Genomic DNA, 25,891 nt, shown 5'->3' on the forward strand with positions numbered 1-25,891 from the left:
ATCCACAAATTTCTTCAGAGCTCCCTTTTACTCATCTAGTCTTATCAGTAGTGAATATAGAGAGATCCATTTAAGACAGATCAAAAAAATGAGTTTGATGCCACCTATAGATATAGAAGGGGCAGGGGACAGAGAGATCAACTGGGGAAAAATCCTCCAAAGAACGGATACTTTTTAAGAACGACTGTTTTTAGAGCAGTTTCATGATCACAGCAAAATGGAGAGGAAAATAGATTTCCTATAGATCCCCCGCCCTCTGGCCTGTAAAGCCTCCTCTCGTACCAGCTTCCCTTTCCAGAATGGCACATTTGTTATGACTGAAAAATTTATATGGGCACATCATGATCACCTAAAATCCAGAGCTGCTATTCGAGCTCACTCTTGGTGGCACACACTTAATAGGCTGGGACAATTGTGGAATGGACTCTGTCCACCTCCACCCTGTTAGTACCATCCAGAGTAAGTCCACTGCTTTAAAAGCCATCTGTGGTCTCCTCCCTCACCATGCATTCCCCACTAAGGCCTGACAACAGTTGGTCTTCTTATTATCTTAGCATTTGCACCTTTTCAGAACATCATATAGTTGGAATCAGACAATATATTGCCATGATCTTTTCTTCTTCCACCTAAAATATACAGTTAAGCCTCCTCAATATCTTTTCATAGCTTGATAGCTCATTTCTTCTAGCATGGAATAATATTTCATTACCTGAATTTACAACAGTTCATTTTTCCATTCACCCTCTCAAGGACATCTTGGCTGTCTGCAAGTCTTAGCAATCATCAATAAAACTTCTATCAATATTTGTGTGCAGATTTTTATGTGGGTATTTTTTTTTACCTCTTTGTGAGACCAAGCTAGCAGTGAGTTAAGAGGTGCTCCTGTCTAGTGAACCTCATCATATTCCAGAAATGTTGACTAAGTCACTCCCTCAGCTCACGTAGGGGCTGGCTTCTGTGCTAGCTGCTGAAGACGCAGCGAGAAAAAAAATTCCCACCCCTCTCCAACCTAAGATTGCAGTGCAGAAGCATAAAGGAGACCTTGTACTTCTGTGGCAATGTTAGTAATTCTATGAATAAGTGGCATGAATTATCAGGGAAATCAATAAAGGAAGGTGAGGGAAAGCCATCATCTGTCTTGAATTTGAAAACATTGGAGGAATAACTGCTTATTGAATAACAAAAAAAGGCTTCTGGATACAATATTCTCTCTGTCATAAGTTAAAAAAAAAAAGAAAAAAGAAAAGATGCTTCAGATCAAAACAAACAGCAACACTAGGTAAAAGGCTGAGATGATAGAGTGGAAATGTCAATGATTAAGTAGCATTAGAGTACACAGGTGTTTTAGCTAGCTTGGGATGCCATACAAAATACTACACTCCAGGTTGTTTAAAGGATGGGAATGTTGTTGGCACAGTTTTAGTACGTAGAAGTTCAAGATCAAGATAGCTGTCAGTTCATTTTCCTGCTATGGTTCCTTTTCTGGCTAGCAGAGAGTCACATCCTTGTATTATCACATGCTGGAAAGAAAAAAAAAAGATTTCCCTTCCTCTCTTTTTTTTTTTTTAACAATTTTTAAAAGATCTGTTTATCTGAAATGCAGAGTTACAAAGAGAGAAAGAGAAAAGAGAGCTTCCATCTGCTGGTTTATTCCCCATACAGCTGCAAGGGCTAAAACTAGGCCAATCTGAGGACAGGAGCTAAGAGCTTCTTCAAGTCTCCCACATGCATGCAAGCGCCCATGCACTGAAGCCATCCTCTGCTGCTTTTCCAGGCACATAAGCAGTGAACTGGACAGAGAGTGTAGCAACTGGTCCCCAAACTGACACCCATTTGAAATGCAGGCACTGATGATGCGGTTTAGCCCACTTGGCCATAGGACTTGCCCTCATCTGCTTCTGATGCTAAACCTACCATGAGTGACCTGCCCCTTCCCCTTCTCAACACTTCTTACAGACCCTGTCTCCAAATACAATCCCATTGTAGGGTAGAGCTTCCATTGAACAGCCTTCTAGAACATGATTGGGCATGCTCTGTTCTGTGAGCAAACCCCAGAGCTTTCACGCTGCCATCCATCTTCTGACTGCAACAATAATGGCAGTCTTCTCCTCTCCCAGGGAACCCCACACCTGGGACGGAATAGCGTGTTCCCAATTTGGTCAGTCTCCACTGTGCCTATAGTACAGTCCAAGTTTCTAGGAAGTCTTTGTTATCTTCATGCATGTTTCCTCAGGCCAAGTAGGACAGGACTGAAGTGCCAAACAAAATTTCTTTTTAAAAAATAAAACTTGGGGCGAAAGAAATTATTCTATTTACAACCAGGTGGTCCCAACTAGAGACCATTATGCTCAGTGAAATGAGTTAATCACAAAAGAACAAATACCATATATTCTCTCTTATATAAGGAAACCAACATGGAAAATGTAACTCCAATAGTCCAATCCATATTGTGTTTTGATTGTTTGTTTGCTTTTTTGGCTGTATCCCATGTGTTTTGATGTTTTTTATTTCAGTTTGGTTCCTTCCAAATAACTTCTTTTTCTCTAGTCGAATTCATCACGGGCTCATGAATTATACGATGGCATCATTTTTCCCAAGAAACTTAAGTGTTTCCTTTTTGTCACTCATGTGTTGGTTACTCAGTGGCACATTACTTTGTCAAGGTGCTATAATTTGTTGTTCATGCTGTTGTTGTTGTTGTGGCTGCTCTAACTCATACCGGTTGTTGACCTTGTTTCATGGCTTCTCACTTATGGTAATGTATAGTGATTGAGTACTGGGGTCTATCATATACAAATGTTGGGGTCAATGGAATATGCATCCATACATCCAGACGAAAGATGGATTCCCAATGAAACTGTTGGACATGTGTAGACAATGGGATGCTGGACTGTCTGACATTGTCTGTACCAACAATGGCGGGGTACACTTAAATAAGAGACTGATAGAATTATGATTCCTTATGAAGCACTACACTGTTGTAACAAAATGGGAAAAATCTGACAGGGGGTGGGAGTTTGGGGGGGAATCCCAGCCTATACAAAAATGTACCACATAATTCAAAATTCAAAATAAAAATATTAAAAAATAAATAAATAAATAAATAAATAAATAAATAAATAAAACTTGGGGGTCTGGCGCAGTGGCCTAGCAGCTAAAGCCTTTGCCTTGTATGTGTTGGAATACCATATAGGTGTCAGTTCTAATCCCAGTATCTCTGATTCCCATCCAGCTCCCTGCCTGTGGCCTGGGAAGGCAGTCGAGGATGGCTGGAAGCCTTGGGATCCTTCATCCGCTTGGGAGACCTGGAAGAGCTCCTGGCTTCTGGCTTCGGATTGGCACAGCACTGGCCATTGTGGTCACGTGGGGAGTGAATCATTGGATGGAAGATCTTTCTCTATGCCTCTCCTCCTCTCTATATATCTGCCTTTCCAATAAAAATAAATAAATATTTTAAAAAATAAATAAAACTTGGGGCCGCCATTGTGACCTAGCAGGTAAAGGCTCTACCTAGAATGTCAGCATCCCATATGGCCAGTAGCCCATGTCCCAGCTGCTCCATTTCCCATCCAGCCCCTGCTAATGACCTGGGAAGAGCCACGCAAGATAGCCCAAGTGCTTGCACCCCTACTGGGACCTACCTGGGACACCCGCATAAGGTTCCTGGTTCCAGACTTTGGCATGGCCCAGTCCTGGCTGCTTCAGTCATCTGGTGAGTGGGTCAGTGGTTGGAAGATACTTCTCTCTCTCTCTCTATCTCTCTCTCACCCTCCCTCCCTTCTTCCATCTGTGTGTGTCCCTCTCTGCTATAACTCCAAGTTTCAAACTAAATAAATCTTAAAAATCATTTTTTTTTTAAAAATTTGAGAGACAAAGAGAGCTCCAATTAGCTGATTCACTCTGGCTGGGCTAGACCAAAACCAGAAGGTAAGAACTCAATCTGGGTTTCCCAAGTGAGTGGCAGGGACCTAATAGCATGATCCATCCCCTGCTGCCTTCCAGGGTCTGCACTGGCAGGAATTCAGTGTCAGAAGTCAGAGCAGGGAATCAAATCTAGGTATTCTGATATGGGATATAAGTGTTTTAATTGCTAGGCCTAATGTCCACCCTATCATTTATCTTTTAATACTGCACATAAGAAATATCACAGCCAAGGACATCCTTTACTATGAGATTGAAAAAATATTTGATCGTATAATATGATAAACTTTAATATAGTTAGAAAGCAACTTAAAAACCTGTTCATTCTAATGAGAAGAAATACTAATCTAGGTCAGACATGTTGCTGTTCTTTTAATAAAACGAGGGAAGAAAGTACATCCTACATGCACTGATATTTATGGACTTTGATTTTTAGGTGCCTGCTGAGCTATGAGAAATGTTTCACTGTTTCAGGATCAAGGATAAATGGCAGAAAACTTCATTCTTTGTGAATTCTGATGGATGATAAGCTCACGCTCAGAAAGAATGTGCTTTAAAAGAACACTCCTCCTCTCTTTGGTCATTTTTAGAACTATGTAGACAGAATAAAAGCAATGCCAAAATGATCAGCCTTAGACAGTTGGGGATAGCAGCACATGGATGATGCGGGCCAATTATTAATGACATCCAAAAAGATGTGGTCATACAAGTGGAGGACAACATATCTTCCTGTATAATGCCTCAGACGCTATTAATGATCCTTTTTAAAAAAGTGATTCTAGAATAAATACTCTAAGTCCATCATGATCCAATTTTCAGAGGGCTTGAAAGAAACTGTGCCACAGAAAGCCAAAACAAGATGTGCACAGATAAGAGTGCTCTAACCAGTGAAATCCGACTGATAGGTCACTGACAACCTCAGACACCAGCCAATGGTGGCCGTTGCCTAAAGCCCTAAAAGAGGGGTACATTTAGGAGTAAGGGAAAAGGACAGCAAAAAGCTTCCAGATAAAATAATAACGAATAGTCGCCTGGCTCTTCCAGCAGGTCTGTTAGGAATTCCCTTCCTTCGAGTGTTTTATTGCAGCTGAAGGGTGGAAGCAAGCAAGCCTATCTCTCCTACTGAGGAGTGTCTCAACTGTGACATCCAACGTTCCTCTGTTGAGCAGTGCAGAGTTCTTCCGGAGGTCATGAGGGGTTGTGGACCTGCACTGATCTATACTCGTACACCGAAAATTGTGTTAGAACTTTGCAAATGGCTGATACAAATCTGAAGGTTTTGGCTCCTTTTAGATTATTTTTGGAGCATGATTTCAAAACAGGAAAATCAATTTGGACCACCTACACTAGATCTGTCTAGCTGGTGCCAGAGAAAATCTATAGGTTAGTTCAGCCCCACTGCATGGTAGAAACAGTAAGGCTTGTGGCTTTCAGTGGCTGCTTGAAACCCTCATTTCATGAGATATAATCTATATGACTAGAGAAAAAAATCACACAAATTTCCTGAAATCACAGTAATCCTCCTTTGGAAAATGGAGTTAGCCATAGCTACTTTCCTAAGTTGTTCCAAGGCACTGTCACACGCTGACAAAAAAAAAAAAAAAAAAAAGGAAAAGCTTACACCTCACAATCCGATTTAATCAGAGAGATGTAGTTTTAAATGAGGTTTCTAATATTGGGGCCAGCACAGTGGCTCAACAGGCTAATCCTTCATCCTGTGGTTCTCATATTCTATAGGGGCACGAGTTGGTGTCTTGGTTGTTCCAATCCAGCTGCCCAGGGAGAGTTCTGGCCTGGGAAAGCAACACAGAATGATCCGAGTACCTGGGACCCTGGACCCGCACGGGAGACATGGAAGCAGCCCCTGGCTCCCAGCTTCAGATCAGCTCAGCTCTGGACATTGTGGCCATTTGGGGGAGTGAAAAGGCAGATGGCAGACCTTTTCTCTCTGTGTCTCTGCTTTGTTTTCTGTAAAAGCTGCCTTTCAATTAAAAATAAATAAAGCATTCAATGTAAAATGCATCCCATATGAAACTAATAAGGAATCCAACACAATACTCCCTATGAATTTTCCTATCAGGAAACCTGGAACGTGGTAACATACAAACTCCTGATTTTGTGGCCTTCTTTTATCTGTGAAGGACACGTTCCAGGACCCCTCTCCCCAGTGAATGCTTGCAATATCAGATATTACAAAATCATATAAATACCATGTTCCTATATACGTATACCTTGTTAAACGCAACTTATAATTAGGTACAGAGATGAACAACAACTAATAATAAAATAGAATGGTTGTAACATACTGTACTAAAAGTTATATAAACATGATCGCAAAATACTGTGCTAACTGTTCTTGAGAGGCTGCGCGATAATACAGTGCCTATGTGATGAGATTAAGTGAGCCGAATGACGTAGGCATTGTGACATACAGTTAGGCTATTATTTAAGGTTCCCTGAACACAAACACTTTGATATCACAGCAGTCAATCTGATAACTGAGATGGCAAGTGAGGGATTAGCTAACAGGCCAAGTCTACAGTGTGGAAGGATCTGCTGGACAAAGGGATGATTCATTCCCCAAACAGGTCCAAGGGGGGTGGTAAGAGTCCTCATCATGTTACTCAAAATAAGATGCAACAGGAAACTTCTGAATTGCTTATGTCTGGAATTTTTCATTTCATGTTTTTGGAATAAAGCAAAGCTAAATAAAGGATAGTTTCTATGAAATGCTGTTATTTTATATTTTTAAGAGTTATTTATTTTTGTCTGAAAGTCAGACTTACAGAGAAGAGGCAGAGAAAGATTTTCCATCTATTGGTTCACTCCCCAAATGGTTGTAACAGCTAGAGCTAAGCCATCCAGAGCCAAGTGCCAGGAGCTTCCTCTGCGTCTCCCACATAAGTTCAGGGGCCCAAGGATCCGAGCCATCCTCTGCTGCTTTCCCAGGCACATTAGGCAGGGATTTGGATTGGAAGTGGAGCAGCCAGGACACAAACTGACACCCACATAGAATGCCAGCACTTGCAGGTGGAAGATTAGCCTGTTGAGCCACAGTGCTATCCTCAATACTCTTGTATTTTTCTATAACTGACCTATCATACCCTAAAAGGAAATACATTTAATTTATGAATCTCCCCATACCCAATTCTCTAATCAGATCTGTTTTTTTTCTGATCAGCTGCAGTGAAATGACTATCATATACCTCCTTACTTGCCTTGCCACACCATCAAGCAAAACCTTGGAACAGTAATAATCTATTTCGGAGGGAAGAGGAGAGAAATGTTAAGTCTGTTCATCTCTCCTATTTGCCAATCATGTTATTTTTTGGACTTTAAGTTCTCAAGAATGAAAGCATTTTTATTTTTTTTCAGCAAACATCATCAAATCCACGTTATAAACATACTGTTTGACAATAATGTCTATTTTCCTTTATATGATTCAGAAGCAAGACTACGTACCAACTTATTCTACAGAAAAGCAGTGTTCTCATTGATATTTTGTTAAATTTCACAATATCACTGCATCTCTGGACTCACTGTCACTACATGGAACCCATGGCAACTGTGTTTGAGGCACAACGATCTTTCATTCTCAACTCCTACCCTAGCATTGTTCCCCATCATACAACAGTGGCCATCCTGATCTTCCTCACCTGGCTATTGGAAAGCAGCCCCTAGGAGAAATGGCACTCCTCAACTTCTCTTTTTTCCCCCTCTCCATTTGGGTACTTACTTATGCATGTCCTAATCAATCTATTAATACTCTAGAAACCTGAGATCTCTTCACATGAATCAAGAGAAGGATTGGGAATATGTCCTATGGTTTAGTAAAGAGAAAATGATTTGTAATGGAATTCTGTGCCTACGGTGCTTTAGGCCTCCTCTGTGGCAGTCCACATTAAGGCCAAGAGCTTTGTGGAGATTTCTTAATACTAGTGATAGAATTACTTGAGTTAATTGTACTGAAAAATCAGCTAGTAACTCTTGCTTAAATGAAACCATTATTCTCTAGATCCTGCCAAAAATGTACAATTCATTCAAATGACCTTTTTTTACAAATTAAGATATCCCTAATTTTGGTGGAGATTCCCCTAATTTTGGTATACAAAAAGTCACTTGGGAAGGGAAAATCTGTATCTCAGAGTAATAAATGCCCCCCAAAAAACGTGGAATAAAAGAAAAGGACCAGATGTTGATGATGTTGGTAAACATGGTCGGTGTCAGCTTCTATGAGCAGCAAGAAAAGGGGCGTCCCTGCAGCACAATGAGCCTGAAGAGCACGCTTGAGGCCTCCTCCAAAAGCAAACAAATAGTGAGACATATTGCAGTGATGCAGGACAATCTCATTTGTTTTGCTGTTGGTGGTGCTGCTTTTTTTGTTTTTTACACTGTTAAAACATCTCCGTGAAGAAACAAGATGGCGGAATAGGGTAAGGACACGTTTAAACAGAGAAATATTAGCCAGTGTGAAGCAGAGAGGGCACATTACATTCCAGGAAACAGAAGAGGACAGAACAACAGCAGAGGGGCACCTGAAGACTGACAGACACAGGAAAGCAGCAGACACAACGGTGTGGTGCTGCAGTGACTGATACCCCAGTAGTGTTGAGTGAACGGCTATCTGAACTCCACCAGCAGCTGGAAATACACCAGAAACAAGGTAGGAGGGGACTTTCACCAGGAGCACTCAGGAGGTGAACCCAGACACAGAACTGCTTGTCCTGCTGGTCTGTTTGATTTGGCCAGGAGCAGAGTCAGAGTAGCAGATCCCAGGACGGGCAGTGTGGGAACAGGGTGGATTTCACAGCCCAGTCTGCCCTCTAGGGCTGAACTGGGCACCATTTTGTTTAAGGAGGCAAGGGCTATGGACAATATTGTGGATGCACTGAGCTGGGTGTGAAATCATTTCTGGCTCAGCAAACTGCAACAACATGGCCTCCTACAGGTTCCACCCAAGATAGGTCCAGGTATCCCTCAGACCTGACAGCCAGCAGACCAAGAACTCAAGTAGTGGCACATCAGGTGCCATTTTGTACGATGTGACAAAGAACTTAAGACTGCAGGGATAGCAGTGAGCTATGTATGCACTGAGCTCAGCGAGAACTCTCTGAGCTGAATGCATTGCACTGGTCCCACAGGAAAATGATACCGACTATGGCATTTTACGGGTCAAAATAGGACCGTGTGGCCCTCAGAACAAATATCTAACAGGATCCTACAAGATCAGTACCACCAACAACCTACCTATATAGGACACTTAGTGTCTCTCTAATCCTGGGACCAACTCCAACAAGAAGTGAGAAAAAGTTTGTACAGACAATGGTGCAGCCTCAGCACGGCATCACAGGAGGTGGAGACTGGTGAGCCAGGAGCTGGGGCTACGGAGACCATGGTGGAAATCTAACATAAGAACACAGACTGGAACTTGCTGGAGGGAGTGGCACAAGTGACTGCAAATAAAGAGATATGTACCAACTGCAATAAGTAAAATCACACTGTAGACCTGTGGGTGACACAGCTTAGAAACCTGCCCCAAGGAGAAGAATCTGATAACCAGAAGTACCGTGACCAAGAGCAAAAGAAGAAACAAAGACACAATGAATATTACTGAAGACTCCCCTATAAAGGAGCAAAACCCTATGCCAACCTCAGAGTTAACTGAGGAAGACATCGAAAAAAATGGGGAATACAGAATTAAAAACACTTGTTATAAAACTTCTTATCAACAACGAGAAGAACATTAAGCAGGCATTCAAGGAATTTAAGCAATATGTCACATAATAAATAAATCAAATGAAAGCTGATATATCAGAAATGAAGAATACAGTGGGACAAATTTAAAGTACAATGGTGAATCTCCAAAGTAGAATGAAGCAAGCAGAAGGAAGAATCTCAGAACTGGAAGGTATTTCCTGTCATCAGAGGGAAGCAAACAAAAAGCTGGAAACAGAGCTGGATCAGGCCAAAAAAAGTATTCAAGAATTGAAAGACACTATCAAGAGGCCAAATATAAGAGTTATGGGAGTCCCAGAAAGTGCAGAAAGAGAAGCTGGGTTTACAAATGCATTTAATGAAATAAGGGACAATTTCCCTAATCTAGAGAAAGAATTGGGAAACAACATCCAGGAGGGGCACAGAACTCCCAAAAGGGTTGACCAAAAGCAATCTTGATCACAACACATGATCATCAAGCTCTCTTCAATCGAACATAAGGAAAAGATCCTTAAATGTGCACGTGAAAAAAATCAGTTGACATATAAAGGAATGCCAATTAAACTCACAGGAGATCTCTCACAGGAAACTCTATAGGTCAGAAGAGAATTGAGCAACACATTCCAGATTCTGAAAACAAAAACTTGTTATCCTAGGAAAATGTACCCAGCAAAAATTTCCTTTGTCTTTCAAAATGAAATAAAATTCTTCCACAGTAAAGTTAAAAGAATATGCCTCTTCCAAATCTGCCCTACAAATGATACTTAAAAGTGTTCTCTTGACACAGAAGAGGAATAGTGCCCATCAAAACCACAGACAAATTCAAAGAATATCCCAGTAAAATAACAACAGAAGACTAAATCAATGAACAACCCATTGCTAAAATGACAGCACCAAATTACCACCCATTCATAATAACCCTGAATGTAAATGGCTTAAACTCATCAATCAAATGTCATAGATTGGTAGAAAAACATAACACCCATCTATTGGCTGCCTACAGGAGACACATTTCACCAACAAAAATCAGCGGAAACTATACCTCATGGCTTCTTATTTTTTTGTTAGTTTCATCTCTTTAAAACACTTTCTTCTGATTAAATTCTTCAATGAGTCATAGATCACACAGTAGCATCATGTTCTTCAAGAAGGTTCTTGATTTTCTTTTTCATTTCTCCAATGACACATTCAGTAGCATGATTATTTAACTTAATGCTGTTGTTAATTTCTTTTTTTTTCTTCCTGTTGCTGATTTTGTTTTGTGACTTTTCATTCAATGGGATGTACAGTTACCAAGTAATGGAGACTATCATATCGAGCAGCATGTTAGTTAACTTCTTGGCATTGTAAATTTTCATTTTTCTTCCTGTTTTTTGATTTTGTTTTGTGGCTTTTCATTTAAGGGGATGTATAGGAACTGTGTAACGGAGACTATCATATCCAAATGTGAGGATACAATACAATGTATCTCTACTTCCAGACAAATATGGACTCCCGATGAAACTGTTTACTACATTTTGACAATAGGATGCTGGACTCTGCCATTGTCCATGCCCGCAATGATGAACATATGACTGTGTATGAGGAACTCTAGTATAGCAATGATCAAGGGGAACTCAGTGAGGAGGAGAAAATTGGGGAGGGGATAAAGGGAAATCCCAGGGCCTCTGGAACTGTATCATAAGATGATAATAAGAAAAAGAAATAAAATTTAAAAAAACAAGAACAAACAAACAAAAATAAAGAAAGAAAATAAAACATCTTCACAGCCTAGCTCCTATAATGGATAGGAAGCAAGATGTAAAGTCAAGTAAATATTACTTACAATGCTTTTTAAATGTTTCTTTCAGAAACAGATGTATCATCTCTTCCACTCTTTGGCTTGGGTGTGAATAAAAGGATGAAACAAAAGAGTAGGGCGACCTGTTAATGACAACAAGCCCAAAGCATGACTGGAGAACTATGTGGCCTAAAAAAGTAAGTGCAGAAAGCTAAAGATCTGTTCTTCTTTCTCCCTTATTCCTCACAGCAAAGAACTTGCTGATACCACATTTAATTATATTTAATCACTAAAGCCTCCCAGCCATGTGTGTGATGCTTCAACACTGTCTAAAGTAAGTTCCTATTACTACAGAACATCACTGTATATACTGGGAGCATGTGTTCTGTATATGCAAGCACCCACTGATTCTGCCCAGAAGAACACCTTTGTAAATGTGCGGATATCAAGGAAGCAACATTAAGTCTTATTTAAAAATAAGCAACACTTGGGAACAATTTCTCAACATCTCCCAGTATTGCACAATTTTCAGTGCCAAGAGTTTATAAAGGCAGTATGGCTTACCAGAAAAGGCACGAGAGAGGAAAAACAATAGCTTAAGTTTGCAATACATTAGCTCTTGAATCTTTTTTTTTTTTTTAGTTTATTTTTAAAAGGAAGAGTGACAGAGAAAGGTGGAGGGACAGAGGGACAGGAGGGATCTTCCAGCTGCTGATCTGCTGACTCACTCTCCGAGGGCCACAGCAAGCAGATCTTGAACAATCTGAAACCAGGAGCCAAAAATTCCATCTTGGTATTTCACATGGTGGGGAAGGATCCAAGTATTTGGGCTATCTACTCCTGCATTCCCAGGCTCATTAGCAGGAAGGTAGACTAGAAGCAGGGCAGCTGGGATCCAGCTAGCTCCCAAATTGAGCATGCCAGCATCACAAGTAGCAACTTCATCTACAGTGTCACAGTGTGACTCCAGCCACTAAATCTGAGTCAAATCACCTAAGCAAACAAAAGTGCTTGGCTTCCACCTAGCACTTAATTTAAAATTCTTCATACCCCTATTCGTATTGATAAATTCGAATCCAATGTAAACTAAATTAAATGGTTATCAATTATTTCCAGGCATGACAGCAATGAAAACACAAAAATATTATCGCATGCATCCTTTCTCCCTATAAAAATAGTGATTATCTACAAATTTATTGTTCGAGTTTTTTGGTACCTATATAAAAAAATCAGTATCTATATATAGATAGACATAAACCTAGATAAGCAGCGAGAAAGTGAGATCTGGGTATTCTAGAGGCAAACAGCATCAGTTAAAACTTTCTTATGCACAGAAATAATTTACCTAAGGTTTGAAGCTTGTCATTTTAAAATAGCTTTTTTTTCTTTACTCAAACTCCATAATTCTATGATGAAAACTCTGGATTCATTTTCACTCCTACGCCATAATAGGTAGCAAGCTGAATTTATTTGAAGAAATTGTTTAAAGCCATCTCCAAGCTTTCAGTTTGTTAATAGTGAAGACATAACCTCAAACTTCATCAACTCCAGCATTCCATTGCTGCTTTGGATGAATTATAATGCCTGGATTACAGAGAGGTACAATCTGTGGACATGCTAGAGCATTTCATCATCACCAAAACATATTTATTAAAATGTAATTATATTACTTGCTGATTCACTGACCACCTTCAAAAACAAACAACAAAAAACAAAAACAAGAAACAGAAAAAAAAGTGATTCTTCTACTCTGCATACACTCCATTACTGAAAATAACGTCCTAAACCAGCATGGTAAGGATGCACAGATGGCAAATGTGACAGCACAGTTGATCAAGAAGGTGGGGATTGCCACATAGGGTGAGTAACAAGAGGAGACAGGGCAGTACCACTTGCGCAACTGAAATGAGAACAATGCATAGAAAGATCTAGAAAAGTTGAGATAAGATAAAACATCTGCATTCTTATCCATATGGAAAGACTTCGTGGAACTTGTAGGGGGTTTTTTGGTAGGAAAATGAAGGTGGGTTGATGGGCTGGAGACTCAGAAGAGGATCATCCAAAAAAAATGTGGGATGGTCATTCAAGGAGGCTTTCACCTAATTAACTGTATCTAGAAGTCTGCTCACCCTACAGGACCTGTGTGGACCTCCCTCCCCCACAATCTTTGCTAAGAGGATGCCATTAGGAGCCCAGAAGTCTGACTAGGACACCGAGACCAGGGTCCTGATAAAACAAGACAAACAGGTCCTGATGAAACAGGCAGAGAGAGCCGCAGGAGAAAGTACCAGGGAAGATGCTGGAGAGGAAGCCATTCTCCCTGGCAGCAGGTGGCTTCGCCTACATCCTGAGTGTGGCTTTCAGCAGGCATTTTGCTACCAGGTAGTATTGAGTCTGGTAGCTGAGAACAGTGGTCCCTTTAACTCTACTGCCTTGACAGGCTGAAGTTTACGAAATACTGGGGAAGCTAAAGTACTGGTGGGATATTATTGTGAAAGGTTTCACATACCTAAATCATTCCTTCCCAACTGTTCCTCCATGGCCTAAAAATAGCATTGAATTCGGAGTGATTCAACTGCCTGAAAATAATTCACAAACATCTTCCTAAAAGGAAAGAGGGAAAAGATAAGAGATTGACTACAAATCAGCTAACAGGTTCTGTGAACACAGAAAGGTGAATAGACTGGACCTAGCACACAGGTCTATCAGGTGGAGTGTGGAGGCCACACTGGAGTTGACTTCACCTTGATCAAGTTACTGCAGCCAGAGATTGTAGATAAGGAAGATGGGCCTCTGGACAAGGATCTGGAAAGACCAAAGAACCACTGAACAATTTTTTGTCAACATGGAAATTTTTATCAATGTGGAAATAATCATTAATGGCCTTTCGGTATCTATCTGGTCACAACAGTTTTTCCCAAAGACAGTATCCAAGGATAGGCACAAGAGAAGGCAAGAAGGAGAAGTATGTGTGTTTGTTGCCTGAATCTTCTATAAACATGACAAAACAACCTCCTCCTTGTATTTTAGAGACATATTTCATAGACTTATATGTTCATTCATGAATTCACCAGAAGTGTATTTTGTAGCCCTCACATATCATATACCATGCCAGGCCCTGAGGATACAAAAGTAAATAAATAATATAATTAATTATAAAGCTTCCATTATTTGGTGCCTAGAATGTGCCAGGAACTCTACTTCCATTATGCAATGGAATACCCACAACCGACTTCTAAATGAGGTATTATATTCCCATTTGCCATTGAGAAGCTAAGATGAATAAAAACTCTGAGAGGTTCATAGATGTGGCAGATCTCACAAGGAACTAGTGTGGGAAGGAGATAAGCAAACTAGTTTGCAAGATTCTATGGGAAATGCTAAAAACAGAGATTACCGAAAAAAGAGGAGGTGCTCCTAATGGAGCTGGGGGAAGGGTGATAGGAGAAGATAGGAGAGAGAAGAGGAATGGGGGAAGGGTGGGAGGAGAGGGGGAGGGTGGAGGAGTTGTGTGGAGGGAAGGGGCACAGCACACCAAGAATAGTACAGGAAGAGAGATAGGACTAATGGCAGCTGTCAGCCTTGGCCACAAAAGCTCCCCCTTTACTTCTGTAGGATGGCGAGTGCTGCCAAGGGAAGGCACAGGCCCAGGCGCAGGGTCTGGAGGCCAACACAGAGACTCTGACAAGATACTTTATCCATCTGAGCAAGTGCGGGCATTCATCGTGACAGACTAATTGCTCGCTTCGAGTTAGATATTGTTCCAGCTATCTATGCACCCAATGTGGCTATCAAGTAATGACAGGTTTTTAAACACAGCATCCAAAGCTTAGAGCTCCAAATAAATGCTCCATCGTAGTCACCCTGAGCGGAAGTGCTCATTTCATTATCCGTCCCCTTGCTCAGAGCACGTCAGGTACATCTCTTCTGAAATCGCTTTTGCCGCTTCAAGGACATTCCTTTAAATATCTTCATGGTGACAAATCCTAACCCTTTCAACAGTAACATGTTTGCTTTTTATTTAAGTCAAAAGTCATTTCAAGCTAAGTCTATGATAAATGGCTAGATGGGGTAAAAATAATTGAAAACACCAACTAATGCTGGCACTAAAGCTTTTTTTTAAATCTGACTCAATTTAACTCTCATACCAATCATAAGGTAGATATCAATGTTTTCACTTCATATTTCTTTAATAATTATTAAGTTAGTAAGTCACTGAAGGAAATTTGGAAAATAAAAGTAGAGAAATCAAACCTTCTTTGTGGTCTCACTGCTATTAAATAAAAATTAAAAACCTCATTGTTATGAAAATTACAGCAGTTGTCTGCTCTTCTGTGAGCATATAATTGTCATTTTCCCTCAAAATTAATCACAATGTACTTAACTTTATTATTTTTCCTTTAATATTTTACTCTGAATGTTTTTTAGATCATTAAATTTCTTCTACAAAATCTGTACTCATTATTTAGTAATTCTGTATACGATACACAAAAAGGTCTTAAAAACATTCATGGAAAATGGGCATGATGAAAAACTTCTGAGTCCAAGTAAACTTCTTTTCATTAGCTATCCGTGTACTTTTCAAAGTGTCCTTGGATCCTAACCTACTCAAACAGTTCTAATACTTCAGTCATGCAAAGGAACACTTCTCATAGGTCAGTCTTTCTGTATTTACTTAATCATATCGTTCAGATAATTCCTAGAAATAGAATGACAGGACACATCTATTTCTAGAGGCTGTTGTAATTTTCTCACTTTGCAGATGAGTAAGTCAAAAGTCAAAGAAGGAGTTTCTAAGGTGATCAACTTAGAATGTTACAGACGTTGGATGTGACATCAGACTATGGCTCTCTGAAGCTTGTAATATTTCTTTCCATGGTGAGAAACTAAATATCAATCAAAAAGACATTGAAACCAAATTTACTCCTGTAATACCTTTCTTAAAGGAGGTTTAAAATGCTTTGGATGGCCTCCTTAAATGAATCTTTAAAGGATTAGGTTCATGCCTGTGTTTGTTTTGTTATGATCATTTGTAAAGCACTCATTTCAGCTTCACTGCGAAGTCTCAGAAGTCCATAGTTCGATCCTTTATGAGTTTCTAACAGCATTAATGTTGTGGCTTAGGTATTAGACTTTAGTTGAACACAGTCCCTCCGGCATTTAGGGAGCCTGTTTAACATAAACATGGTTACAATTCAGGCAAGCAGGTGGGGAGTCCACACCCACGAGTTTAGAATGCCAAATGACTAATAGATAACCCGTCTTCTTTAGTCTGGCCACATTCTGATAACAGAGGGAAAAAACATTTCCACCCAAAGTTCTACTGGTTTGTTACAAACATACAGCCTGTTCTCCTGGAAGGATGAGTGGAATGAGTAACACCAGTACAACCAGCTCTCCTCCTTTCTCAGCTGTCACTGGAATGTAGTTCAAAGTGGATTAGACCTAAGTGGACTGGCAGAAAAGAACACTGGAAGAAGGTAGCAGGGATGTGGTGTTAAAACTGTATTTTTGTAGTCAAGTCCACAAACGGTTTCCAAATTGTCCTTAATTCTTTGGCCCCAGGCATTCGTCCCTCCTGAGGGATGGTTGGGGTGGAGGACAGAGTGAATAGTTAAAAATAAAAAAACAGGCTGAGGAGGAAGTTGATTTAGGAAACCTGACTTTTCAATATTCCAAGTTTTGGGAACAACGCCCTTTATATCTTTTGGGGCTCTACTGGCTTCCCCAATGCTCCGTTTATTGATTCATTGACCAAGAGGTAGTCTTGCTTTCTCTCTCTGATCACCGACCTCAACCAGGACGGCTTGCCAACATCTCAAATACAACTTAGCCAACAGAACACTGAGTCCTTGCCCAGCCCATCGCCACCCCCTCCTTATCACTTCCTATGTGCGTACAATGGCACCTGTGTTGACAAGGCATCTCTGAGCTTCTGCTTTTTCCCTTAACCCCACAGCTTGCTTTCCCCTCAAAATTCAGTTCCATTCCATCCATCTCTCCTGCCACTACCTTGGTGAAAACCTCAACAGACCCTCTTTTACAACCCTTGATTCTAGTTCTGTGCCTTAACAATGCATTCTCCACCTGATGAGCAGCCATACATCACCTTCTGTGGTCTTTGATTACAGAATTTCAGACTCTTGCCCTGGTTCATAAAGCCGAGCCCCTGCCCTTCTCTTCTGAGTGTCCCCTACTGCTCCCTGATTGCGACACCTAGCACCATGTCAGGCTTACCATCTCACCACCACGAACATGCTTGGCCCCCACACATCAGAACCTCCTGGAGCAATTCATTTTACATCGGAGCTCAGCTCTCATATTATTTCCTCAGCAGTTTCACACCACACACACACACACACACATACACACACATACACACCACTGTCGCTAATAGGAATCACCTTTTATGTGTACGTGTTATTGTTTATTGTTTCATCTCCTCAATAAAATATAGACTTCTAAAAGAAGGACATGTCAAACCTACACAATCCCATGTCGACATATAAACCAGCACTCATCTCAGAGCAGGCATTCAATAAAAATGTGTCAAATGAAAGAACGAACAAATGACTAGGCAATGAACAAGTGGAGCCCATTCCTCTATTATTCTCTTTTTTCCTAAAGAAAACAAGGGTTGAAGCTGGCATTATGGTGTTCTGCATCATTGCCATCCTATATGGGTTAGCAAGTTGTTGACAATAAAGAAAACTTAGCAAACTGTATTCATACAATTAACTCTTGATTTCTTTTTCTTTGTATAGTTTAAACCTTATTCTTTTTCCTTCTGGATTTGAAAAGCAGTTTCTTAAAGAAATCTGACCACAGTCTCATATCCATATTCATATATGATGACATTATTTGTCTTGTTTAGAAAAAGCATGCTGTGTGTTTGTATAAAAACATGCTAAACATTGATGAGCTTATTGTATGCATGACTTTCGGCAGTACATAACGCACGTGTGACCAAAAAGGTCCAAGTGTGGGAACCTCCACATCTTTAAAATCCTAATGAGCACAATACCATCCCTACATCACCTCTTGTCTCAGAGCTTCAGAATGAAGCCTTGCGAGGAATGTGAAGTGAAAGCCCGGCTCTTGGGTGGCATACTGAAACAGCGCTGCTGTCATGGTCCCAGGGACACATCCTGGTGGCCACAACAGTGCTTCTGGCTCTTCTGCTCCACGGGAAAACGGATTGCTGGTACATGTTTTCCAAAGGAACGCTTGGGTAGGTTAAGCATTTTATCAAAACGGTGCAAAGCCGATAGCAGGGATTCATTATTCTAGCAGTGATCTACATGACATGCTTACTTCTTGCTCACAGAAGAGTGATAAGGGAACACATTCTTATAGCATTCATTTGGTGTCACGCTTACTGTCTATTTCAGAGTCTACTTCAACTCCCTGTATAAATACAGCTCCTTCAAACTCTCTTCCCATCAGCTCAGGGAAGCTGTGACCACGTCAAATAGCAAAAGAAGAAGAAATAAGTAAATAAACCCATCATAGTCAGAGTCGAAGAACATAAGAACAGAGAAGTTTTGTGCAGGAAAAATACTATGGGAGCCTCAGAGTAACTCCCAAAGGGTGAACATTCATTTCTCAAAGTCTGTAATAAAAACGTTAGCAAGCAGGGGGCTCATCTTTCCCAGGTCACTTTGTGTGTTTTAAACCCTGATTTCCCTGGCAGTGTCTGTAGCAGATGTTGCTTTATTGTTTGCTAACATTATGCTAACATTACACTCACAGAACCATCAGAGGAGCCTGACTTCTGTCAACACAGGCTAGTTACTGCACAAGCCGGAGATTCTTCCCAGCTCAAGTCAGGGCCTCGCTTTAGGCAAGCTGCTTACCACCTCAGTTCCCAGCTGCAGAGGTGGGGCTCCTCCTGAGCATCACCTAGCTGAGGTCTTCGGATGCAAAGAGCTCATTCGTGATTATGGACTCCTGCAGGGATCAGGTTCTCATTTTTTTTCACACAAAAGTGAGACCCATTATTTTATACACATCATCTTCCTCTGCCTGGTTGGTTGAGCATTGTTAGACTCTTACTTTTTAAATATCTCCTTATCACTCAAGTACGCAATTATCCCTTAAAATCTTAAGTATATCAGTAAACACAAATAAAATATTGGGGAGGGCTAGATGATCAATTTATCTTACTAACGCTTATATAGTTTACGGTTCTACATGAACCATGCTAGTCAGGCTGAACACAATGAATGCGGTATCTATTAGACTCTTGTATTTCCTTCTGGAAGATAAGAGGAGCCAGGGAAGAGGAAGAGTGTACAAAGGAGTAGGTGAGGAGAAGGAAGAAAAGGAGGAGGTGGTATAATACAGGAACGCTAACTCTAGGCCTAATTCCAAGCTTTGTCCTAGACCTTAACCTTCTCTCAGAGGTAGCTTCTCATTGATTGCGTAAGTCTTCCCATTAGAATAATTTAAGTCAGCTGGTATCTTTTTCTGTTTTGGACAAACCCAGGAGAAAGTGGAGAAACTCTTGGGCCTGCAGGAACTGGTAGAGATGCATTTGATTGGAAAACAATGTATCATAAGCTACCGTTCTATAAATATGTCACACCAACTAAATACCAAAATTGTCTGTTTCACTCCAGCATTACAGTGTCTACCAGGGAATTACTAATATAAGTACTTGAAAATTGATGGCGCTTTGTGCTCAACTGAGACAAACAGCTGGTTATACCCCCAAGTTATTCTTCGTTTATCTGAAATTCAGGTTTAACTGCAAAGTCTGTATTTTTGTTTACCAAATCTAGCAGCATGAAATAAGAGGCCACTCCATCAGGACACTCTGAGGTCACTGTAACCTTTGGAAGATCAATTTCTCAGTGAGTATCAGGGAAAGCCAGATCCTCCAAGGATAAAGAATATGTGATTGTAAGGCAGCAAGACAAGTTTAAACTACTTTTCCCCAGAAATTAGATGCTGAGGGCCCGGCGCGGTAGCGTAGCAACTAAAGTCCTCACCTTGAATGCACCGGGATCCCATATGGGTGCTGGTTCTAATCCTGGCAGCCCCACTTCTCACCCAGCTCCCTGGTTGTGGCCTGGGAAAGCAATTGAGGATGGCCCAAAGTCTTGGGATCCTGCATCTGCATGGGATACCCTGAAGAAGCTTCAGAATCCTGGCTTTGGATTGGCTTAACTTGGGGAGTGAATCATCAGACAGAAGATCTCCCTCTCTGTCCCTCCTCCTCTCTGCATATCTGCCTTTCCACTAAAAATAAATAAACCTTAAAAAAAGAAAAGAAAAGAAAAGAAAAGAAAAGAAAAGAAAAGAAAAGAAAAGAAAAGAAAAGAAAAGAAAGAAAGAAAAGAAAGAAATTTAATGCTGAAAGGAATTAGAGAAATGTTGCGGCATGATTTTTTGGTAAACTTTTTGGAAATACCTGTAATGATGACCAGATTCAATTCAATAAACAATATTCATTTGTTGAAGGTTACATATCATCTCAAAAGACGGCTCTGGAGAATCTACTGTGAAACAGATCTTTGTCATTTTTGCCTTATCAAATAATCAACACCAACATATTGTGCTATTTCTGACTCTTATATTAGAATGAAAATTACAGTATAATTGATCTCACTTAGTTTTAAATACAACATAGAGAATATTTGTTTACCTTGGTAAACATTTTTAGAGAAATAGCAGATTGTATCAAAATAAATCAAAGAAACAAAAATCCGGAAGCAGGTGTTTGCACACGTAAGGGAGGTCATTTAGCCTAGGGATCAAAATGCTGAAGAAGATGGCTGTGGCCTCGGTCAGAGTGCCTTGGTTTGAAACCCACTGCTGGCTCCTGGGTTCAGGCTCCTGCTGCTGCGGTCCATGGGAGCCAGAGGGGAGACTGCTGGTAGCCAGGCCCCTGCCCTTCATGGAGGAGAGCTGGTTGGAGCTCCCAGCTTCCCGCTGCAGCCCCAGTGCAAACCTGGCTGTTTCAGACACTTAAGGAATGAGTCAGCATTTGGGAGCTTTCTTTCTGTTTCTTAAATATTTTAAAGAGACAATAGATAAATTAGGCTATACTACAATTTTAAAAACAGTTTGTTTTCAGAGTATATAAAGAATTCCTACATTGAAAGAGAAAGCAAACAAATACAAAACAACATGGGCACTTGAAACAAATAGCTATTTAACAAAGACGAATCAAGAATGGCCAATAAACATACTGTCAGAAATTCTGCTTCATTAATAACATAGAAAATTTCACACCCACAATAAGAACCAATTGCATGTGCTCTGCACCGGTAATAATGTGAAAGTCTGTCTCAGCGGCTGCAGAGGCGGGTACACTGTAACAGGGACTCTGACCCACCACTGGTGAGGGTGTAAACGGACTGATTTCAGGAAACAATAGGGGAAGGTTGTAGATGTGCATAAGGCACTAAGCAACAATCCTATTTTCTGAACTATGGAGAACATCTTATTTGGGAACACCAAGAGTCACAAACCAGAGTGACCTGGCTATCAGCTGAAAAGGAAGCAAATAAAAAGTTGCGCTATATTTAGACAAGGAAATATTTTCCAACAATTATATAATTAGTTACATGGATATGAATGACTTTCACAAATAAAATCCTGAACAAATAAGCAGATCACTAAGAAGGCCTACAACAGTGTAGCATTATAAAGTTTAAAAATGTACAAAACGAACACCATTTTGGGTGTGTATGTGTGTATGTGTGTGTAAGCATAAAGAAAAGAACAAGATTAAACCAGAGAGTGCAGGAGAGTGACAAGCAAATTGTAGGAATTATCAAAGGGATTAGAAATATTCTCTTTGTTAGACCAGGCAGTAGCAAGCAAAAAGGTATATATTTTATTATTATCATAAATACTTAACTTCTTACTTATTATTTTACACATATGAAATATTTCATAATTCTTAACAAGTTTAAAAAAAAGAAACATAATTCTCACTATCAAACAACTTCTACAGAAACTGAATTTATTTGGATAAGGATTTTAGAGTGTGTAGCACACACTAGTTAGCCCTCTCCTATCAACATATGGTGAAAGATGTGTCAACCCAGCATGGGCTTAGAACATTCCTAACGCTGTGCATATTCAGCATAGCTGTGAAGTTGTTGCATCAGTACTAATCACTGGTCTTGCAGCTCTGCTTTGTGTTGAAGATTGAGCCTTTTGAAACCACCCCACCCAGAATCTTACACAGACTCTCCAAAACATGTTTTTCAAGTGCTTCAGAGCCAAAAATTATTTGGCACAATGACAAATGATCCAATGAACAGTGGATCTAAAATATTCTGTGCTTTTAAAGACTCGAGTACAGAACTGCCAAAGGGGTGTAATCAGTTTTGCTCTGTGGAATATGCTTATTATGTATGGACATAAAGGAGGTGGCTAAACTGAATTTTTAAAAAAATTCTTTATTCTACACCAAGTAGAGTCCAAAAATTCAGATCCTGGAACTCACCAAGGGCCAGTTTCGGGGATTCTTGCTGGCACTCTTCCCTCTGGTCTGTGCCAGTGCTACACCACCCCAGGGAGGCCTCCATGCCTTTCTCTCTAGCAACACTCACCCTTGCTCCTATCACCAGGTGTCCCTGTCAACAGATCAGCAGCAGCAATGTCAAGACCTCCTGACAATTGTCAGAGGGCTTGCATACATCTCTCTCTGGATTGGCTAAGTCTGTACTTACATTCCCTTTTGGAAGGAATAGGAACATCTTTATGATATATGCTTTGGTAGGGGGTTCTCTCTCTCTCTCTCTCTCTCTCTTTAACCATTTCTGTTATTGGTCTTTAAAATAGAGTCACAAGCATTTTAAATCATAAATAGACTGTAACCTAATTCTAATTGAATGTCACTAAAAATGACCAGCACAACAGATTAACATTGCATATTTATCACTGCCATTTTATTCCTAGTTTCAGAATCATGCAAGACAGAGAGAACATCTCCCAATCTACCAAAGCAAGGAAGTAGAAATAAGATTCAATAACTGTTGTTGTTCAAATGGCCTTTTGTTTTTCAGAAACTATTCAAAATCACTCCTACAATCTCAAGCACTGGCAGACTGCTTTCTCAGAACTCTCCCTCCTTTGGTCAGTTGCCATTTCTTACTGAGGCCAGTGCTCTTGTGTATCTATATGCTTTACATACTGTTTAGGTGATTGAACTGGTGCTCAAATCCTACCGAGCCGGCTTCCTGGACTTTGTAGCAGCTATTATTGATCTAGAGCTAGTGTTAGTTCAAATTTGCAATTGTGGCTATAATTCTGGTGGTCGGAGGGACTAACATGTAACCTCAAAACGAACACACAAATGGCTTAGAAACAAAGCCAGTTTGGTGGAAGTCTAAAGGATGATATACAGTATTATGAATATCTAATAATATACACAAGTTATAAAAGTTTCTATTGTATTACATTGTAACAGTCTGATGAAAAAGGAAAAGGACAACAAAATCAGAACAAGGATAGATCATCTATGCAAACATAGCATCAAGAAGAAAAGAGCTGGTGGGTCATACTTACATGGTTCCATAGACTATCCATGGGTACATATAAAAGACAAGCCCTCTCTTTCCAATTTTCCTATTAGTTAAATGAGGACAAAACTCCTCTCACCTCCTAAGGATATCAGAAGAATCCATGCTGTAATGTTTATGCAGCACTCAAAGCTATTTCATTGAGGGATTCTATGTAAGCACAACCTTGCCCTGCTCTATACAATTAAAACCACACCCTTCTTGTTGAAAACACCACCCTTGACCCCTCAAAATGGTCACATTTCTAGTATTACACCATTTGTACTTGTTACTCTAACAGGAAGATAGAAAAGATGGATACAATCTTAAAAATATCTTAAGGTATATGATATCTCATTCAACTGAAATCTTTCTCCTCAGACTGACTATATAAACATAACTTTCTTGAAAAAAAAATATAAAAAGCTTATTTTTATTTAGTGCTTTATTTTCACTGTCTCTATTTGGAATGTTCTGGGCAGTATCATATATCAATCAAAGGTGCTTTTAAAAACAACACTATTCTCATTTCACCAATGAAGAGATATTACTTAATAAAATCAGACTAAGGTGCCTGCAAAAAGCAAAGCTACCAATTGATAAGGATGAAGCTTATTGTGTTGCACAAGAAAGGTCAGACTAGTGTCTCCTCTACCTAGGATGGAATAGGGAAATAAAAAAGACTCTGGTTGGCTCCAGATTCCTGCCCCACAGCTGTGTTTTGAGTTACACCATGGATTTGATGTCCCTTCATCTGATTACATGGTCCCATGGCTCCCCTCTCCACCCTCAGGAATTCCTGACAGTCCTATGCCTCACAGGATATGGCTATAGGTATGCAAATTTCTTTATTGGCTTCAGAAATGTTTTTAAGGCATCCTCATGGGTCTTTTTCCAACAAAAAATACAAAGGGGGACAAGTATATTTAAAATATATTATTGTATTGCTCATAAAAGCTCCCTGCCCCAAACTTGAGAAGCTGGGAAATAAAAAGCATTCACACAGATAACAAACAAACTGATAACTCACATTCAATTGAGTTGATTTTGTTTTTATATTTGAGTAAAGAGACCACATTCCAACTGAGTTTATTAATGATTTCTTAAACTCTAAAATAATCCTTGTTGTTTCAAGTGACACAAACAGGATTTAGGTAAAACTTGGCTCTAAAGATTATATTCATTGGATAGCAGAAGGGGGAAGAAAGGTAAAATGATGAAATAAGCACACTGTGGATAAACTCAAATAAAATACAAAAAAAAAAAGATGACACTGGGTTGACCATAAGGAAAACTTCCAGGGAGAACGTGTTTGACATGAACTCTGAAATACAAATAGAACTTTTGGAAGAAGTGATAATGGAAGAGAAAGAAAAAATGACACAAATAGTTACTGGAGGAATTTTTAAAGCAGATTTGAAGGGCAACAAGTAGCCAAGTTTAAACAGAGCATAGAACACTGGAGTATACACTCGGAGATGAAAATAGTGGGTCTAAATTAAGGTCACAAGAAAGGTGCCTTGAAGGTCATAATAAAGAATAAAAACCTAATGAAATAGACTCGGGAGTCACCAAGGTTTCTGAGCAGAGCCAAAAATTTGTCCACACTTGAGAAGACTGATTACAGAAGGTGAGCCAGTGAGCAACGCCCAGGCACACAGCTTTCGTGAAGAAATAGTGGGGCTCCCTCCCAGGAAGGAGCAGGAAACGCAGAAGGAGATGCTGAAGGTGGAGTTCTCCAGGGAATACTCTTCAAGGCTCTGAGCTGCAGGAAGTTTACTGAGGAACAAGCCCATAAACCTCTGTCAGTCTGTGAGGAAGCCAGCCCAAAGCAGAGGGAGAAGTGAAACTGAAAGCCACTCGAAGCTGAGACCTATGCTAATCCACAGGAGGCTCTGAAGGTGGGGAGCCCTGCGGAGGTCCCTAAATCAAATACCATTTAGCGGTCTTCGGA

General features: G+C 40.2%; 1 long non-coding RNA gene across 2 annotated transcripts; it reads left to right on the top strand.

The window, feature by feature from the left end:
• The first annotated feature begins 3,552 nt into the window (after nt 1-3,552).
• On the top strand, nt 3,553-15,209 carry LOC131481595 (uncharacterized). Of its 2 annotated transcripts, XR_009246433.1 has the most exons (4): nt 3,553-3,712; nt 11,487-11,613; nt 12,869-13,015; nt 15,032-15,209. It is a non-coding gene; the product is annotated as an uncharacterized LOC131481595 (long non-coding RNA). The 2 variants fall into 2 exon arrangements; XR_009246432.1 differs by lacking the exon at nt 15,032-15,209 and having other exon boundaries at nt 12,869-13,143.
• The last annotated feature ends 10,682 nt before the right edge of the window (nt 15,210-25,891 follow it).

Source organism: Ochotona princeps, chromosome 1 (genome assembly GCF_030435755.1).
Source record: "Ochotona princeps isolate mOchPri1 chromosome 1, mOchPri1.hap1, whole genome shotgun sequence".
In the NCBI taxonomy this organism is placed as follows: Eukaryota; Metazoa; Chordata; class Mammalia; order Lagomorpha; family Ochotonidae; genus Ochotona; species Ochotona princeps.